Below are 11,938 nucleotides of genomic sequence, written 5' to 3'. Positions count from 1 at the left end.
ACATTTATGAAGATTTCCTTGTGTTAAAATGTGTTTTGCTTTCCAGTTCGTCGGTATTCATGCACGATCCCAGTTATACTTTATTAGCTGTCATTCCCGAGTGGTACTTGGTGGTTTGGCTGTCATCCTTGTGTGGTAGCTGGCAGCTTGGCTGTTATCCTTGTGTGGTAGATGGCAGCATGGCTGTCATCCCTGTGTGGTGGCTGGTACCATAGCTGCCGTCACTGTGTGGTAGCTGGTAGCATGGCTGTCATCCTTATGTGGTAGATGGCAGCATGGCTGTCATCCCTGTGTGGTGGCTGGTACCATAGCTGCCGTCCCTGTGTGGTAGCTGGTAGCATGGCTGTCATCCTTATGTGGTAGATGGTAGCATGGCTGCCATCCCTGTGTGATAGCTGGTAGCATGGCTGTCATCCTTGTGTGGTAGCTGGTAGCATGGCTGTCATCCGTGTGTGGTAGATGGTAGCATGGCTGTCATCCCTGTGTGGCAGCTAGTAGTCTGACAGCCGTCCTTGTATTTTCAGATCCCGAAAGCGGCAGAAAGAATCAAAGTTGGAATATATGAGAAATCCGGGAGCAGATAGTGATCTTGTGCAGCCAGACTGAGGACTCCTGAGACTCACATACAGAGATGACACTCGAGGGAGACTCGCAGTGAGGGCGAGCTGAAGAGGGAGCCGAGTGTTGGGGATGTGTTGAGGTGTCACGGTAGTGTTGGGGAGGTGTTGAAGAAGCACTCATTACCCCAGCCCTCCCATGGGCTGGGGTGATGACTGTGTTGTGGTGTTTCTGTATTGCCTAACATGGCAGGTACCAACCACCTCACAGACGTTGGCTATGTTCGCAATTTTTTTACTCGTCAGTTTGTGCTTACAAGTGTCGAATTTCAGTTCCTGGCCCAGCCTTTTAACCTCCAGTTGACTGACATAGTTCTTTTTTGGCCTCATCGGCTCTTGCTCTGTCTTTTCTTGGGCCATAAGAGAGATAACAAGAAAAAGGAGAGATAGAGCAGTGAAATTAAAGGTGGATATACAGTAAGAAGGCTTGAAGTTCGTGATTTTTGTCATATAAATTAACCTGAGGCTCTTGTGTTTTAGCATAAATAATTTCGATACGATGTACAGAGTTCTCTTCCGTTATTACCTCGTCTATTTCAGTACACTTCCTGACCATCCTTAGACTGAAGAAGTCAAGATCAGTTCTTCTACTCTCTAGCTGTAGGTCAATCCTCTCAACTCAGGTTCGTTGTGAATGTTAGGACTTTCTGTACATGCTTGATGATTTGTAGACTCCATGTTGGTGCTGCATACTTCATAGCGGTTCTGATGTGTAGTGTATGTAGAGTCGTGAGTAACGCTGTTAAGGTTATTAATACCCATATCGTAAGTTTGCTATTATGACTAAATTTGTTAGGTTCGCAAGTATACCCGGCGATAATCGGTTCATGCTTTCTTCCTGTGATATATTCGGCACTATACTTACCTCGACGTCCTTCTCCCTGTTGGACGTTAACAACCACTGTCTCCCTAATATTTAATCAGTCTTCTGCTTTTTAACTCTTCATACTTTTATGTACTTGCTGAGGTCGAGTTAAAGGAACCAATTGTGTGATCATCCTAGTAGCTAGTTCAAGTCATCTTGTAGTCTTCTACAAGTCTACAAGATGCTTTATGAATGTGGAAAACAGTACCTGACTCAGCAATGATCCTTGTGGGACTTTACTCATCACGCTGCCCTCTGTTAGTAGTAGTAATAATAATAATAATAATAATAATAATAATAATAATAATAAAATATATAGAGCAACGATTGGTAATAACAAGAGCAGCAGCAACAATAATGAAAGACAAAGGTAAAGACAAGTGCAGTGCATGGTAGAGTGATGGGAACAGCATGGGAGACCCCAAAATAAACCAGCGAGGGTGGGGTTGCTCCGCCTAGCGAGGCCACCTTTAAACAACAAGAAAAGTTCTCTTCGGCTGATCTCTATACTCTTCCTATTTTGCTAAGAGCATCCCCAAGGACCAGGACAGACGAGTCATATTGGCTTACGTGGTCTCTGAAGAAAGATCATGCGTGTTGGGAGCGCCATGCGCATCACTTCCTGCCTTCACCTAACGTGTGTTTGTGTGTGTATGATGTGTGTGTGCATTTTGTGGTACCTGTTAAATATTGATCAGTAGCATAGCGTTCAGCTCACAACCGGAATGAACCACGTTCAATTCCCAGGAAGGCTGCTCGTGTGAGCAAGTCAATTTACACCTGCAGCCCCTATTCACTTGGTAGTAATTATGCGCCTAGGAGTTAGGCGACTATTATGGATCGCATTCCGGAAGAAGATTCTCATGTAAACTGTTTAGAAACACAACAAGTAGCTGACTTGGTATGGTATCTCTGGTTGGCAGACGCGTCCACGATGAAGATACCCAAGTATTACACAGATCTCTCATTCACCCAAATATTTGTTTGATTTCTCTGTCTTTTATTTTTTTCTTATTATTATTGTTGATGTTGTGTGTGTGTGTGTGTGTGTGTGTGTGTGTGTGTGTGTGTGTGTGTGTGTGTGTGTGTGTGTGTGTGTGTGTGTGTATGTGTGTACGTGTGTGTGTGTGTGTGTGTGTACGTGTGTGTGTGTGTGTGTGTGTGTGTGTGTGTTGTGGGTGATAAAGAGGAGAGTAGACTGGCTCTACGTTTCTGTTTCGTAAACACAGGAGACCATCAACCAATTCCTCGCCAGAGATGAGACCTCTTTATCTTTGATTCTACCTGGAGGAGTCTACCTTGAGGGTATTCCGGGGGTCAACGCCCCCGCAGCTCCGTCCATGACCAGGCCTCCGCTTAAGAAATTACTTTCTTCCAATGTTTATGTCTTTCAGTGGACTCAGTTACCCAGTGATGCGATGTTTCGTAATGAACATCAGCAACTCAATGTTGTGATGTTTTATTTATGTACATCAGTGCCCAGATATTTCACTAATACACATCAGTGGCCCGGTGTTTATAAATTTAATTAATGTGTTGCAGATGTCGTCATGATATTCACTATGAGCAGCTTTGGGTCTTCTGCCTGTCATTCACATGATAATTTATGGCATCACTTGCAGGATTAATGTGAACAGTGTCTTAGAGTATAATATTTTATGTGTGTGTTGGTTATCTCTCTCTCTCTCTCTCTCTCTCTCTCTCTCTCTCTCTCTCTCTCTCTCTCTCTCTCTCTCTCTCTCTCTCTCTCTCTCTCTCTTGTTCTCTTTATCTCTATCTTGTGATATAAAATGTAGTGGATTGTGTAAGTTCTATTAAGATATTCACCCATTCAATTAGAGGCCAGACTCGGTGGTACTTAACCTAAGTGAGCAAGCCTAGTGAAAATGACCCCTCACCCCTGCAGTGTTGGTCGCCCTAGCAGTGTTGGTCACCCTAGCAATATTGGTCACCCTAGCAGTGTTGGTCACCCTAGCAGTGTTGGTCACCCTAGCAGTGTTGGTCACCCTAGCAGTGTTGGTCACCCTAGCAGTATTGGTCACCCCTGCAGTGTTGGTCGCCCTAGCAGTGTTGGTCACCCTAGCAATATTGGTCACCCTAGCAGTATTGGTCACCATAGCAGTGTTGGTCACCCCAGCAGTGTTGGTCACCCCAGCAGTGTTGGTCACCCCTGCAGTGTTGGTCGCCCTAGCAGTATTGGTCACCCTAGCAGTATTGGTCACCCCAGCAGTGTTGGTCACCCTAGCAGTATTGGTCACCCCAGCAGTGTTGGTCACCCCAGCAGTGTTGGTCGCCCCAACAGTGTTGGTCACCCTAGCAGTGTTGGTCACCCTAGCAGTGTTGGTCACCCCAGCAGTGACACTCCTTGCACACAAAACAGTTTCTCTTACCACTCGTGTACATGACATCAGAGGTCACGGGGTTGAGACGCAATTTCTCTCAATGATACTTGGTATATCTCAAGGCATCAACACTAAATATTCATTATTACCTCTGGCCTCAGCGCCTCCCTCACTGATTCTCTTGCCTTTTTCACCTGCTGTGAACCCTGGAGCCTTCAAGTGAACATTAAACCTCTCAAGTCTGTGCTAAATGACCAAGTAAAATACGCATTCTGCATTATTTATTTTGAATACAAAACTGCAAGAATAATCTACAATGCGAGGTGAAGATACAGCTAGGCACTGATCTGAACGTTTGAATTGGTGTAAATGAGTCTTAACTGCTGGAATCAACATTGGTGTCAGCAAACAAGCCACTCCTACAAGCATCCCTATAAAGACTACGATTCCTTCCTCAGATATGATAATTAACATCTGACGTAGCTAACACCTGAGCGGCGGTGACGCAAGTAGCACGTACTCATACAACATCTGCAACATTTCTTTTCCTTGTTGTCGTGAGAGGTAATTCTGTTGTGACTACCGCTACATGCCTGCGCCACTACTGCTACACACCTGTGTCACTACTGCCACACACCTGCCTGAGCAAGATGTAAAAGACCAATGACAGAATGGTAACTCACGACCTGCTCTAAAAATTCAACACGTGTACATGAACGCACATACACACAAAAAACGCACGCACACATACATAAACATGCCCACACAAATACATGCTTAAACACACACACACACACACACACACACACACACACACACACACACACACACACACACACACACACACACACACACACACACACACACACACACACAGTGCAAAAAACTAAAGAGCAGACATTTCACTCTTCCCAGCGAAGGTGGGCTTCCCAAATGAAGCTCTTGTACACAGGAAGGTAAATACTCCTGCTTATGTTCTTGGTAGTTGTGTTGTGGGAGAAATGATGGGGAAGATGGTGGCTGTGGCAGTGTTGATGGTGGTGGTGGCGGCGTTGTTGGGGGTGGTGATTTTGATGATGGTGGTGGTATTGGTGTGTGTTATTGCTAAATCACTCAAATATAAAAGTAAAATTGACATTACTGTAGCTGGAACAAATCAGAACTAACTCACAAATTGGTGATGACTGCTAGATATTTCGACCAGTGGTGAACCTCGTGGATCTTAACCGAAGGATCAGGGTTTGACCCTGGGACAGGTGAAGACGTGGGCTCGTTTCCTTTCACCTAATGTCTCTGCTCACCTAATAGTAAGCAGGTGCCTTAATGTTAGCCCACTGGTGTGGGTCGCATCCTGGGAAGGAGGAGCAAAAGACTCCAGTGGTAATAAAGAATATCCTGGGTTATCCTTTGCTATTAAACCTTCGAACTGATCATATGAATGAAGTTTTCCTATGAAATCGCGAGTGAATAAAAAAGTGGAGAAAGCCAGAAATTATGTTAGGTGAAGGAAGGTTGGGAGGCAGCCAAGGTTGGGTCAAGTCACGTGCGATCTCAAGATGATAACATCTGACAACATACAGAGAGAACAATATACAGAGAGAACAATATGCAGAGATAGCCAAGCATCTGCAGAAACAAAGTCGGGACCAAAATTCTTGTTAGGGACGTTGTGTATAATGTTTAATTTAATAAGATGGAGTCTGCCGCTTGTCCAACCAGCCCCACGAAAATCTCTTTGTCATTCCATACAACATTTTTTATAAACATTGTCATTTTCGACAGGTTTACATTATCTTTCTTCTTCTGTTTTGTCACTACTCTTTTCAGAAATCATTTGATCAGTTTTCTCAGTCTTATTAACCTGTAAAAATATTTCCTTCTTCAATCTGGAAAAGAATAAAGACGGCACACAGCCCGACTGGAAGACAGACCTCTGGGGCACTGATGGTCACCAGGTTCAACCCAGGAGCTGCCATGGCTGGGTCACTTCAGTTCAGGACTAGCTTTATGTTTTCCTCCAGTTCGAGTCGCTTTTTTTTGTTGTTGTTGTTGACCACCGTAGTTGAATGGTTACACCGGAGGCTTCTGTCAGAAGGCCTGGTGGCCAGGTTGTACCGCTGGCCGCCACGGTACATTTAATCAGGTTTCTGAGGAGTAGACCCGAGTTATTTCAAGCTGCCTCACATTGATGTACTTATTATTGTAAACTGATCCTCTCTGTCTGATGCTCATGTAAATAACTCAGTTCAGATTATTCCTATTATATCTTCTTGCACTGTAACTGAGTTTCACACAGTTGAGTTACTTATCTGTTTCAATTTTTAAGGTTATAATCATAACTGATTTCTATTGTAACTTACTGTTAGGCTTGAAATATTAAGTTATTTCAATGACCCCAGTGGGAATAAGTCACTTTGACCTTTTTGGGGGGCTATCTTAGGTATACATATCTTAAACTGTATGATATTTGTACTTATGTGTACCTGTACCTAAATAAACTTGCTTACATACTTAAGGCAACACACTCAGGCCTCGACAGGACGTTCAGGGGATTCGATTCCCGAAGGAAATAGAGCCCTTAGATATAATTTTCTCTCCCTGGTGGTCTGGTTGGACGAGAACTTGGTCTCCTCTGACTGACGATGACACCACACTGTCCTGGTGGTGGTAACGACTTTTTTGCCTCAAAGACCCCCATAAGTTTAGAGGTTTATGCAAAAGATTTTTAAAGTGTTTTGGAAAACGCCCGCTACGTGCTTATAAACTTGTAAAAGTCTTCCACTGACATTTTTATTCTCTGGAAAGACTGGAGGGATAATCATGACGTGTGTTCCTGGAGGGCATTAAACTGAAGGAGGAGCTTCCTGGCTCTCCAAAGGTTAAAAACACACTCCAATGGTGCCTCAAAATGACGTCAGACTTATTTCCAAGTAAGATGTCTAGGAAATTGCATGCGCACACACACACAAACACACACGCGCGCACACACACACAAACACAAACACACACACGCACACAAACACATACACACACACACACACACACTTCAAATGTCCTCGTTGACTGTTGAAAGAAGGAATCATGCTAACATAAAAATATAAGTGAAAAAAGACTAAGAATATTAACACCATCAACAGTGAGTACAAGAGGCCAAAACTATTATATAAAAAATATTACTGAAAGGAGTTGTGTAGTATATTACTGAGATCCAGGAGAATGCGGAACCTTTTTAAAAAATATATATATGAAAAACTTTACTGAAGACGGTGTACCAAAAGAATTTTTTGATAATTTAGCTGCGAATAACCACCTTTCCTTACGCCAAAAGAAGACTATGATGAACTCCCGTTCACCTAACAGTAAATAGGTACCTGGTTGTTAGTCGACTGCTGTGGGTATCATTCTGGGCAAGGCGAGACGCATGAGCAAGTCTTCTTACTCCCGTTGCCCGTCTCCAAACAGTAAATAGGTACCTGGATAACAGTCGTCTGTTTTGGGTGGTATGCGTACTGGTTGTCTGGGTGGTTGTTTAGGGTTAAACCACGAGAATCACGAGGGCTGATCACGAACTACTTAAATCTCTAAAATATTGATGGATATTAACTCAGAGTATATACCCTGAGAGGCATACACTTCTCAGTGTATATATCCTGGGCATGATGGGAAGTGGTAGAATACCATTTAGACAGTACAGGGCTTTGAAACACACAGTGCTAGGATAGTTCTTAAAGTTTGAAAATGAACTGATTTTGGATAGCATCTCTTATCGCTTGAAATTGAACCCAGAAAGGATCTCAGTTCTCGCTGTGAGGAAATGACTTAAGTAATATAACAGCTGTCATTATATTAATGGTATACAATACCGACAAGTAGATGACTAAGACACATGTACAACGCTCTACTGTATACTGAAGAAACTTCCTCGTTACCAGAAACGTTTCGGAAATAAAAATACTAAAGTGTTGCACATGTGTCTTATTTAGAGTATAACAGCTCTTAGAGTGAGAAATGAAGATAGGTAGTATAAGAGCTCTTAGAGTGAGAAATGAAGATAGGTAGTATAAGAGCTCTTAGAGTGAGAAATGAAGATAGGTAGTATAAGAGCTCTTAGAGTGAGAAATGAAGATAGGTAGTATAAGAGCTCTTAGAGTGAGAAATGAAGATAGGTAGTATAAGAGCTCTTAGAGTGAGAAATGAAGATAGGTAGTATAAGAGCTCTTAGAGTGAGAAATGAAGATAGGTAGTATAAGAGCTCTTAGAGTGAGAAATGAAGATAGGTAGTATAAGAGCTCTTAGAGTGAGAAATGAAGATAGGTAGTATAAGAGCTCTTAGAGTGAGAAATGAAGATAGGTAGTATAAGAGCTCTTAGAGTGAGAAATGAAGATAGGTAGTATAAGAGCTCTTAGAGTGAGAAATGAAGATAGGTAGTATAAGAGCTCTTAGAGTGAGAAATGAAGATAGGTAGTATAAGAGCTCTTAGAGTGAGAAATGAAGATAGGTAGTATAAGAGCTCTTAGAGTGAGAAATGAAGATAGGTAGTATAAGAGCTCTTAGAGTGAGAAATGAAGATAGGTAGTATAAGAGCTCTTAGAGTGAGAAATGAAGATAGGTAGTATAAGAGCTCTTAGAGTGAGAAATGAAGATAGGTAGTATAAGAGCTCTTAGAGTGAGAAATGAAGATAGGTAGTATAAGAGCTCTTAGAGTGAGAAATGAAGATAGGTAGTATAAGAGCTCTTAGAGTGAGAAATGAAGATAGGTAGTATAAGAGCTCTTAGAGTGAGAAATGAAGATAGGTAGTATAAGAGCTCTTAGAGTGAGAAATGAAGATAGGTAGTATAAGAGCTCTTAGAGTGAGAAATGAAGATAGGTAGTATAAGAGCTCTTAGAGTGAGAAATGAAGATAGGTAGTATAAGAGCTCTTAGAGTGAGAAATGAAGATAGGTAGTATAAGAGCTCTTAGAGTGAGAAATGAAGATAGGTAGTATAAGAGCTCTTAGAGTGAGAAATGAAGATAGGTAGTATAAGAGCTCTTAGAGTGAGAAATGAAGATAGGTAGTATAAGAGCTCTTAGAGTGAGAAATGAAGATAGGTAGTATAAGAGCTCTTAGAGTGAGAAATGAAGATAGGTAGTATAAGAGCTCTTAGAGTGTAACGATGAGATGGTAGTACCACAACACCTTACAACGTGTGAGTAGATCTGAAGTAGAATAGCAATTATTAGTGAGAAGCAATAAAGAGTATTTAATATAATAATGTATATGTAATAATATTTACGAGTGACTGTCTTCACCTTTGTGTCTGGTTTTTTTCCTCCGGAATACCTGAGCAACAGCTGCCGTGTACCATAGTCGTGTACCATAGTCCGTGTACCATAGTCCGTGTACCATAATCGTGTACCATAGTCCGTGTACCATAGTCGTGTACCATAGTCGTGTACCATAGTCCATATACCACAGTCGAACACCATAATCGTGTACCATAGTCGTATAATATAGTCGTATACCATAGTCCGTGTACCATAGTCGTGTACCATAGTCCATGTACCATAGTCGTGTACCATAGTCGTATACTATAGTCGTGTACCATGGTCGTATACCATAGACGTGTATCATAGTCGTGTATTATAGTCGTGTACCATAGTCGTGTACCACAGTCGTGTACCATAGTCGTGTACCTAGTCGTGTATCGTGTACAATAGTCGTGTCCCATAGTCGTGTCCCATAGTCGTGTATTATAGTCGTGTACCATAGTCGTGTACCATAGTCTTGTACCATAGTCGTGTACCTAGTCGTGTATCGTGTACAATAGTCGTGTCCCATAGTCGTGTCCCATAGTCGTGTATTATAGTCGTGTACCATAGTCGTGTACCATAGTCTTGTACCATAGTCGTGTACCTAGTCGTGTATCGTGTACCATAGTCGTGTACCTAGTCGCGTATCTTGTACCATAGTCGTGTACCTAGTCGTGTATCGTGTACCATAGTCGTGCACCATAGTCGTGTATCGTGTACCATAGTCGTGTATCGTGTACCATAGTCATGTATCGTGTACCATAGTCGTGAACCATAGTCGTGTATCGTGTACCATAGTCGTGTACCATAGTCGTGTATCGTGTACCATAGTCGTGTACCATAGTCATGTATCGTGTACCATAGTCGTGAACCATAGTCGTGTATCGTGTACCATAGTCGTGAACCATAGTCGTGTATCGTGTACCATAGTCGTGCACCATAGTCGTGTATCGTGTACCATAGTCGTGTAACGTGTACCATAGTCGTGTATCGTGTACCATAGTCGTGTATCGTGTGTACCATAGTCGTGTATCGTGTACCATAGTCGTGTATCGTGTACCATAGTCGTGCATCATGTACCATAGTCGTGTATCGTGTACCATAGTCGTGCATCATGTACCATAGGCGTGTATCGTGCACCATAGTCGTGTACCATAGTCGTGTATCGTGTACCATAGTCGTGTACCATAGTCGTGTATCGTGTACCATAGTCGTGCATCATGTACCATAGGCGTGTATCGTGCACCATAGTCGTGTACCATAGTCGTGTATCGTGCACCATAGTCGTGTACCATAGTCGTGTATCGTGTACCATAGTCGTGCATCATGTACCATAGGCGTGTATCGTGCACCATAGTCGTGTACCATAGTCGTGTACCATAGTCGTGTACCATAGTCGTGTACCATAGACATGTACCATAGTCGTGTACCATAGTCGTGTACCATAGTCGTGCACCATAGTCGTGTACCATAGACGTGTACCATAGTCGTGTACCATAGTCGTGTATCATAGTCGTGTATCGTGTACCATAGTCGTGCATCGTGTACCATAGTCGTGTATCGTGTACCATAGTCGTGTACCATAGTCGTGTACCATAGTCGTGTACCATAGTCGTGTACCATAGTCGTGTACCATAGACGTGTACCATAGTCGTGTACCATAGTCGTGTATCATGTACCATAGTCGTGTATCGTGTACCATAGTCGTGCATCGTGTACCATAGTCGTGTATCGTGTACCATAGTCGTGTATCGTGTACCATAGTCGTGCATCGTGTACCATAGTCGAGTATCGTGTACCATAGTCGTGTACCATAGTCGTGTACCATAGTCGTGTACCATAGACGTGTACCATAGTCGTGTACCATAGTCGTGTACCATAGACGTGTACCATAGTCGTGTATCGTGTACCATAGTCGTGTACCATAGTCGTGTATCGTGTACCATAGTCGTGTATCGTGTACCATAGTCGTGTATAAAACAAGATTCTCTCTGAGCTAAACAAACCATCATTTTGGTAGATTTAAAAGTCAAGGCTGACGGGATCATGTGGATTCTATAACTGGTCCTAGTGTACCCGCCTTGTGTTTACTGGAGTCGAATCATAGCTCTTGGCCTCTCCTTTTAAATATTTTCTGCCGACTTTTCTGATTTTTAGTTTTGTACGTCTGATTATACCTACTCTTGAAACTGTGTATTGATGTTTGCCTCTACCACCTCGTCATCATGTTTGTTCCACCTACTACCAAGCGTATTTACCAATTTGTAATTATGCATTTAAGTGTGTGGACTGGATGAGCTCTAATCCTATGTCCCCTCGTATTCTATATTAATTCTGAATATTTTGTATGTCTTAATCATGTCTCCCCTAGCCTTCGTTCCTTCCATGACACGTGATTTAGCCATCTTAGTCTTCCTCGTACCTGATGCCCCTCATCTTCGAGGTTAGGGAGGTGGAAATCATCCTCGGGAGCTTTCTCTACCATCTTTGTATGCTTAACTAGGCGTGGTTCCACGGTGGTGCTGCATAATCAAGTGCTTGGACCGACATGTGTAGCAGACAACGTCTGCAATGAAGCCTTGTGTTAATTTCCGGAAGGAAGTTCCTGACTTGACCAAGAGAGAGTGTTCGTCTCTCCTAACTGGTCTATGAAAGGAAGGGATGGAACAATTCTACAGTTGAATGGAACAGTTCACTACACTATAGCAGGAATAATTTAAAATGCCATTCCATGAACAATTTCCAACTTATCCACAAACTGAAGACAGATAAACAGCTTTCCGATCCGTTCTAGATCATTATCCAGCTAGGAGTGATGCTAG

General features: G+C 42.7%; 1 protein-coding gene across 1 annotated transcript in view; it reads left to right on the top strand.

The window, feature by feature from the left end:
- Positions 1-899: 899 nt before the first annotated feature.
- The window catches only part of LOC138854166 (uncharacterized), a 119,543-nt gene continuing 108,504 nt past the window's right edge, over positions 900-11,938 (top strand). Inside the window, exon 1 of the mRNA XM_070095651.1 lies at positions 900-1,023. The gene's annotated coding sequence lies outside the window, so the exon portion shown is untranslated. The remainder of the gene's footprint in view (positions 1,024-11,938) is intronic.

The sequence above is a fragment of the Cherax quadricarinatus genome, chromosome 51 (genome assembly GCF_038502225.1).
Source record: "Cherax quadricarinatus isolate ZL_2023a chromosome 51, ASM3850222v1, whole genome shotgun sequence".
Lineage (NCBI taxonomy): Eukaryota > Metazoa > Arthropoda > Malacostraca > Decapoda > Parastacidae > Cherax > Cherax quadricarinatus.
The sequence above is the reverse complement of the archived record's forward strand: the minus strand, read 5'-3'. Positions and strand labels throughout refer to the sequence as shown.